The sequence below is a fragment of the Zerene cesonia genome, chromosome 18 (genome assembly GCF_012273895.1).
Source record: "Zerene cesonia ecotype Mississippi chromosome 18, Zerene_cesonia_1.1, whole genome shotgun sequence".
Classification (NCBI taxonomy): Eukaryota; Metazoa; Arthropoda; class Insecta; order Lepidoptera; family Pieridae; genus Zerene; species Zerene cesonia.
This window is the reverse complement of record NC_052119.1, coordinates 1,748,683-1,758,282: the sequence shown is the minus strand read 5'-3', so window position 1 is coordinate 1,758,282 and position 9,600 is coordinate 1,748,683.

The window sequence follows — 9,600 nt, the reverse complement described above, 5'->3', positions numbered from 1 at the left end:
TGTGTCTCTGTCTCTGTCTTTTTAGTAAACAAAATATATTTTCTATAGTTAAAATTTGTGCAATTCTTATTTTCATTCAATTCCTTGTTCCCATTGTGCATTTTAATAATATTCATATCAATAAATATTCTACCGAGAAAAAGACGTTGTCACGTAAAATCTTCGCCCGTAAAACTGACTTTACAGGCAACCATTTTTTTGAATATAGGTTTGTTTGTGAAGGTTTTAAATTGTTATATATATAACATTATAATCCTTCTACATTCGTCTCAATTTGGCGTATCTTCGTATTTAAACTACGTATTTTTTTAACGTTATAATAGTACTTTTCGAAAAACAGTCGATGCGATATTATATATTTATACATGTTTTATAAAAAAAAAAAAAAATTATAGTACAAAAAAAGAAGAAAACTGTTTATTATCTAAATATCAGCACCAACATATTATACTTCGTGGTTCAATGAATATCCTACAATCAATACCTTTTGTAGCTCTTTTTTCTAACATTTAAAATCTATTCAGTAAAGTAAGCGTACTAAAATTTTACAAACTTTGGATGACATTCCTGGGATGTTATTTCAAGTACTATATATCAAGGAAAATTTCCCAATGGTCCCTATGCAATAGAGTATACCGCCTTACTCTTTCTCCATAAAAAGTTCTCAATGACTAAATTTTAAGGGATCATAAAGTTTACGGGCCAAAGTAGCAATAGTTTGCAGCCTGATTACGTGACGAAATCCTTGGCTATCAAGCAATTGGATCCCAATCTAGGAGTGAGAACTTCGTACAAATTAACTGCTCGAATGGTTTAACGAGCGATATTAACTTTACTGGATTTTTATGAGTTTGGCAAACAAACTTTTAATGGTGCGACAACTGGGTTGCGTTTTATATCACGCTGTACCTGTATGTTTACCAACGACGCCTTAAGACATTGTTATGACTCACTTTAAACGGACAGTTTTAATACAAGCTTGTACGTTTATTAATATCGGTGATGATACAAAAATATGAGATTTTCCTATGATTCATATGATATTTGAATAAAAAAGTAAATGCGAAAAATTTCGTTAATATTGTGTTTTTCATTAACTATTTATTGTTTCAATACCCCATCTTACTGTCGATTTAAAGCAATTTATATTGGAGGTAAATTTACATACAAAGATAATTCAAATTTATGCAATGGGCGATTATTGTGTCGTTTAATATTAATATAAAGCCATAACGTCGAATATCTGCTGAGAAAACAATTCCGCTAAATCCTCAGCAGTTTTTGTGATCCGACATTAAGATAAAATGCTAATTTATTCATTGGCAAGAAAAAGATGCGAGAAGCCTACGAGGAATTCAATTTAATCCCTACTCCGTAATTTACTTTTGATGTTTAATTAAAATCTTTTGTCTGTAAGCTGATGAACGTAAGTTTTTATTTAACTAGACAATTTATTATTTTGCTTGGTACTGTTTAACCCGGTTGCCTGGAAGAGATCACGATTGAGTCATAAGGCCGCCTAATAAACTACACGGTACCTCTTTTTGCACATATTAGTAATAAGGTTCTTTTATGTATAGTTATATTAAAGATTTATAAATAAAATAAATAAATATAGGCAAACAGCCCAACATCGCATAATATGTTGCAAGCTTTTGTTAGCCGTTTAATTAAATGCCTCACTCTTTAAACGGCGATGGTTATCTAATTGCCTATGTAAGGCTTCTCTTATTGAAACTTTTAACGAAATTAAATCATCGTCCAACATCAATCTAAAATTACAGCAAATGTACATGAAACATAACAACAACACGTGTTTATATGCAATCAAACAACTACCAAAAAGTATTTCTAATGACGTTAATAAAAAAAAAGTCTCACAGAAAGAAACGAATACTTTTAAATAAATTACATTAGGTTATAACTACTAAGAACCAGTTTACATGGTTATAAATAATATTTAATAATATCCTAACATTATCGTCATCATTTAAGCTTCTCGAAGAATCGAACAAAATATCTCATAAAAGGAAATCTTGAAATAAATATGGCGGCAGAAGCGTTGAATTCATAAAAATGGTAATACATTCAGATGCAAGACGGAAAGGAGGCAATGGGGTGGGAATTGAATTTAAAAGATATTTTAAATTTTAGATTCATTGATTATACAATTCTTTGGATAAATAAGTATACTATTCCCTAGTAGCACGTTTAGAGTTGAGTATAAGTTGATCTGTATGTATTTGGTGAAGTATATGAAGATGGTATCAAATCAAATCAAAAACTTTTTATTGTGCACTTATACAAAGTAATAGTTATTTCAAAGTAATAGTTATAAAAGTTTCAATATCACACTAATATTATAAATGTGAAAGTTTGTTTGTTTGGATGTTTGTCCGGCAATCACGCTGAAACTACTGAACGGATTTTGATGCAATTTGGTATACAGACAGGGTATGAGATGACTTGGGTGATAGGATATAGTATCCCGATTAAATACTTTCTTGGGATAAAGAGAGAATCTTGCTATCCGGCCAGAGCCGGGACGAGCATCTAGTAAGAAATAACTTCGCCTTCATTTTAGAGCAATATCATTTAACAAGGACAAAGCCAAGGGGACCTAGTCTGAGTACATCACAAGTATACCATTAACATTCCGATAATTTTTTGTGCTACAAACTAATGGTCGTTTACCTTACTGGTTTTCTTAAGCACGTTTTCATTTTACTTTGGTCACTTTACTTGATTAAACTATGTTTAATTTCACATTTCTAGTTTCTCATCTCTTACGCGTTTCTGTAAAAATATTAATATATTTAGAAAGTTACTTTCATCTTCAAACGTATAATTGAATAAAATTACTTTAGCTTTCGTTCATCATGAATTTCACTTTAATTCTATTTGGGTTTTATCACAGAGATATATTTTACTTTAAATACGAAAGTCTTTTTACCTGTGTGTCTGTCACACTGTGAAGGGCGCGCGCACCCTCTTTGGACGATATTTGGAATTGTCATAAAGTTAAACAGGATTATATGTATATTCTTAAATTAATCACTTCAGAGTTTAAATGGGGATGGAAATTGGTACTTTAAAAAAAAAAGAAAAATCTAGTTCTCTTTTCTATTTTACAATGTTGGAGTCAAGCATGCTTCGAAATGAAATCGACCAGCTCGCACCGGGGAAGGTGACAACGATTTCTCACAGAAGATCGGCGGGAAAAGTAGCTGCAGTGTTTCGTTCAGTGAGTGGAGGAGCTGGAGGCCTATATTCTTTACATACCCCTCCCAGTCCATTCCTTTATTCCTTTCATCAATCCTTACCTTATTCCTTACCCTTGCGGGCAGTGCATTTGCCGCTGCCCTACGTTTTTTATATTCATGTACGTTAACGCTTGCCATTAGGTGAACCAACACCTCAGTTGCCCGCTCTAGCAGAAAAAGCCCTTATCCATATAGACTATTTCTGTATAAGAATCGCATCTAACCATTAAGTTTAATTACAACTAACCAATTTACGCCGAACTGTTCTCGCAATGCAAGTAACGCTAAAAGATATTTCATTCACTCGGTAAATCCAGCCTGAATGTTTGCATCGAAAGCTTCTGGAATGTTCTAAATTAGTTTCTTAGTTTTAATTATCCGCACTCACCTGCTCCCTGGCTCTATTCATCTGGCTTATTTTAATGGCGTCAGTGCAGTAGTTCGCTGAATGGTGGATTGTGGGAGCGGAAATGTGCATTTTTTCGATATTTTTTAACACAATTTTGTATTATTGTTCATGGATGGAGACAATATTTTAAGTACGGAAAGAAAAACAAGAATCACATGGAAATAGCCTTATACAGGTAAATAAAAGAACTTGATTGCTACGTTATAAATAACATGAGTTAGACGTCAATTGCCGAAATAACTTTTATGTGGTAACCGTTTCAAAACTCATCTTTCAAACATACCGAAACTAAAATTACCTAATTATACATGTGGTCCCTTTAAACTGGAATTAAAACAAAGAAGTTTACAGCATAGTAGTGTAATCAGAATTCACCGACTCTTTTGTAGGTTATTACATATTATTATACACTACGAAATAATCCAATTAACGTCCTTATCTCAAGTACTACTAACAGTATGAGTAATCTGTGACCTTTAATATTAGTTGGCAACAGTTTGACTGCAAGCGTGCGCTTCGAGTTAACTTGACAAGCAACTTATGACAAAGTTCCTTACATTTTGTGGGTTAATAAGATAGTTTATTGTACTGTAACATAATAAATCTTATATTTCGAAACTATCTATCAGTTCTGGTTGATTTATATAAAAGAAAGTCGCGTTAGTTGCACTTATAACTCCAGAATGATGAACCGATCTGGATGAAATTTTGTATACAGATAATTTGAGGCACGGAAAGGGCATAGCTCTAAAAAGTATTATTATCATCATGTTAAAGTATAAATTGATTGCGTGACTATTGAATTTACGTTTCATAACAGTTCGAATTAACAAATTTTAAAATCGATTACAAGAAAAATCATTAAACATGTTATAACGAACATAATTAATTTTCAAACGCTGTACACTATTTTCATTTGCATAGAATAAAACTTTTATGCATTTCCTAAATAGCAAATGTAAATATAAAAGCTAAAATTAAATCCAAAAATTATTTAATCAATAATTTAATCTTTCATTTCGCCGTATCTGTGGTGTAGGGGTCTAAAGTACCTACGGTCTCACATCACACACTTTCTTCACATATTACATTACTAGTTTTTGCCCGTGACTTCGCACACGTTAATTGCAAAGCAGTTTTAAGATGTTATTATACATACGATATTTCCTCTTGAATCAATCTATCTATTAAAAAAATCCCATCGAAATTCGTTGTGTAATTTTAAAGATCTAAGCATACATACATACAGACGCGGTAAGCGACTTTGCTTTATACTACGTACATGTAGAGAAGATTCGATATTATTCGGATGCAATATTTTACGGTCTTTCCCTCTCAATTTGTCATTCCCTCCGATTTTAAATTGACTCCTATTAAATTGTATTTTTTTTGTGTTTATTACCTCATACCCAATATAAAGGGTGAACCGATTTTTATGATTCTTTTATTATTGGAAAGCTGGTACCTGCCTTGTGGACCCATTAAAATTTGGTTTAGTTCTGACTATTTAATGGCGGTTTAATTAAGTTGTTTAAAAAATAACTACATAATTAAAGGAATTTCCCTAGACAAATCATAGCAATTCCGTAAATAAATTTACTACAGCAATAAAAATTACAAAGTGTTTTGTTATTATTCATTACAAATCGTTTAATCATAAAACATAATCAAGCAAAGAAAACTTCCTCTAATAGGCGTGTTTTTCACAGCAAACCTATAACTTTCTTATACACAAATTACACGGGTCCGTAAGAATATTAATCCAATATTGGCATCATTTCCTAATACCAACTAATGGGGCAAAGCAATCACGAATCTGAATAAACAAGGCCGAAGCACTTTGATGTATTTTCATGTTGATTCGATTCTATGGCCCGCTGGAGCGGCGGATAGCAGATAAATAGATCATTTGATACTTCTTCGCCGTTTGCGTTCCTTATTGAAATGAATTCTAGTTTATAAGGCTATTATGAAGGTTTGTTAGCTGGGTTTCTGTGATTGGATTAGCTGTTTCGCTGATTTCTATGATTTTTAATGTTGTGCACGATTCAGATGTTATTGTAAGTACCTGTCATATTTAGTCTGAATGTTTGTCATGGACTGTCATGTTGAGTCGAGTTCGCTGATTTTAAACCAACTTCCAATAACGAATAGAAGGAGGTTTTATGTTTTATTTGATTATATCAGACCATATTTTTAATCGACTTCCAAAAGAAATAGGGAGGAGGAGCTATGTTCGTCTGTATGAGTATTTTTGTGAATGTAAGACCATACATTTTTAGAAATTTTTTTCTAGTTCGTATGAGTATATTCGGAGATGGTCCCATCGTCGAGTCAGGATCTGACTTCAAATAATTCAGTGGGTAGCGCTCATACTAATTAAAAAATAATTCGCTTTTGAGCTGTTTGAAGACAGTAAAATTTTTGTTAAACAATAATTATTCACCGTTTTCATTTCGTTGCGTAGACAAACATACTGTACAACGAAGGTAGAGAATTATTATTTTAAGCTCTACCATACCTACACAAGCCTAAGTATATAGTAATTTTTACTCACAAAAACCGTCGGCCTCTTAGTTATATCCCCGAAACGTTCAAAAGGCAGCTAAAATTTGGAATGTCGTAAACAAAGAGCTAAGCCGAATTCTCGTTAGGGAACTGTATAAACCTTGGTAACTTCGTGGAGGGGTCAACAAGAACCTATAGAACGTGACTTCAGCAGTCTTCAGTTATTAGCTTGCTTGTTGGTGAGGTAATGCCATGTTTTTTTCTGTATCACACTAATATTATAATGAGAAAGTTTGCTTGTTTGACATTGACATAGACATACATTTATTCACACACATAAGAACACACACAACAACTAACAAAAAGGCAAAACATTGAACATTGTACAGAAGGAAAATAGAAAAAAAAAACACAGATACGACAATTTAAAAAGAAAAGAAATAACGTAAAATCTAAATAAGGTTGCTGTTGTGTGTTATGGCTGTGAAAAGGTCCAGGCTCAGATTTATATACCATGAGTCAGTTGACCCATGACGCTGTTGATTCGGCCAGAACCCAGAAGGAAGATGGATAGAGGAAGATAAATAAACACAAATGTATTGGATGTTTGTTCGTCAATCATGCTGAAAGTACTGAACGGATTTTTATAAAATTTGGTAAACAGACAGGATATGACCTGATTTGGATGATAGGATACTTTACATACCAAAAATGTAATATATATATAAAAGAAAAGAGAAAAAACGTTTGTGTTAAGTACATAAAATAATTACCAAGGAGAACCTCTTAATGAAAGCGATGAACATAGATCTTTTCCGCATGAAAGAACCTAAATTAAAAAAGTTTATAGCTGATATATATTTTTAACACCTGCGGAATGTAAATTTAATTATCAACCGACGTTTTACATACATAATTATGTATAATGATGTATGTGAAAACTTGTTATAGGTCTTATTTTTGTTTCTTATTTATGCTATACGTGTAACATTTTCCTTTCTTATAATAGAATAAATAAATAAACAATAACATGAAGAATAGCTGATATTAAAAGCTTACTAAAAAAGTTGGGTTTGCTAATAAACGTAGAATTTGATGACAAAGCCCTATTCAGCTGGCGCCTTTGTCACAATAAAAAATCATATGAATTACGCTATTTATCTATTCTAATGCAGTTCTAGCTATTATTCACACTTCTCTGAATGCCCATTGCACCACACTGTCTAATGAAATTCCTTCGATTTGATCTACATTGAAAACGCTCATTCTGATCCGGTCATTATAAATTCCTAAACTGCATTTGCCATATATTTATAGCAGTACTGAGAAATTTTCAATTAACTTTGAATCATAGAAGGAAGATGTGTTGGTGTATTTCGCTTTGTTCAAATTAGATGCTTTTGTGTAAGAAAATTTTAATGAATTCCAGTTCTTTAAATGACCGACGGTCGTAGATTACTATTTTCATATTTTGCAATGGATAGAAAATCGTTTCAGTCTTTTAAAATAGATAAGTTTTACAAAAGATGATATAATTAAAAGAAAATTGAATATGTCCTGAATGTCGCTATGTAAAATTTGTTAGAGATATTACAAATGTATTAAGAAACTTCAAACAAACTCTGCAGGGTATAGATTTAAATAGTTAATTCTTGTATAAATATTAAGTTTGTCCATACTTGACTTATATTTTAGTTCCATGAAAAAATTTTAAACCTGCAATTTAAATATACTTACTGGACAGTGCAATTTGAATATATTTTTTGTGGAAATAAGTCAGACAGGAAATGCAGTGAGCTATTAAGGTTTTATCAAGCCTTTCATTTCAGTCTACTAGTTTTTACTAAGCTATGCTAATTTAGTTAAATGTGAGTTATGGACAGAGGATTTTAGTTGTGAATGTGCCATAAAATATTGAGTATTCTAAAGTCTTTGATTATGTTTAGAAAAAGCATTATTTATTCAAAGTTTTCTTTGCCCGGCCCGTTTTCTTTTCCTCACCCGTCCTAGTCCATTCCTTCTTTCCAGTTGTTAATCCTTACCTTTTCCCTTACCCCATAAAAGCGAACAGCGCATTCGCAGAGGCATTTGCGAATGTTCATGGGCGGTGGTGATCGCTTACCATCAGGCGAACTACCAGCTCAGCTGCCCGCTATGACAGAAAAAAAAAAAGTCTTTATATCATTTTGCTGGGATTTTCCCATACACGAAGGAACAATAACTCGATGGGTTTTAAAGTGGTTGGCCTGTTTTTTGTGTTTGATAGAAATTGGTTGTCATTTGTGCGCATTTTAGAATCAGGTAACTGCCCCCCAGAAAAGTGCTATTTTTTGGAAATTTAAAGAATTCTAATCTTTTTTTTATTGTAATCAGGTTTGTCAGTTAAATAATGCTGATAATGTAGATTTTTTTATCAATAATTACTTGTCATCTTCCTTCAAAATATAAGTTATATACGACTAATATACGAGTCCCAAATAAGGGTCGAAAACATTTCTTCCCAAAGGATTCATACTTGTAGGAGCTTATATTTATTCAATACAAAAACAAATTAACGCACAGGAAAACGAAGGGATTTTTGTTGAAACACTTAAAATTTATAAAACACCGCCAATTAAATACGCAGTGTAATAAAACAAAGTAAACATGTGAAATAAAACAGTCCTCGAAACACTTGGTCGACCGTTGGCGGCGACAAAGGCTCCACGTTTAGGCTCTGGTTGCAAACAAAATATTTACTCGAGAGTTAATCTTTTGTGACGGGACACTGACGTAGTGTGTTTATTTACTGGGATTTGTAGAATTTAAAAGTTCCACCACTCGGTTGCGGTGAAGTTTTTGAAATACTGTTTTCGTTTGGTTTATAATTTGTTTTTTTAACTCCACTTTTAACGAGGTGTTTTTAGATGTCTCCCAATTTATTGTTATACACTTTTAGACGGAGCAGCTGTACAATTAAAATTAATGAGATTTTCATTGTTTTCGTGCAAAATATTCATTATCTCTGGCAGCTTTAATTCCTAATGTTCGATTTGTTTTTGTAAACATACAACAACTGATTTTCTTTGTATTTCATAATTATGTATGACTTATACGGAAATCATTTTCATAAAATAAAAAAAAACTGCAGATATAAATATCATAATCGCGAAAAAATTTACTTTCTAAATTAATAAGTGTCTGAATAAATGTGGGGATTAGAAAAAAAATCTAAAAGGTGGATAGAACCTCGAAAAAGAACGAAACAGTTACTTAAATACAATAGGTACAACTGCATAATATTTTGATTAATCTATACACCTAACAATTACATCCATTGTTAAATTTCATTGCTCACTTCAATATCTAGAACCATTTCCGACTTCCACATATGAACTTAAGTCTTAAAATTCTACGATTTGTAAATCTCCCGAGTCGTTC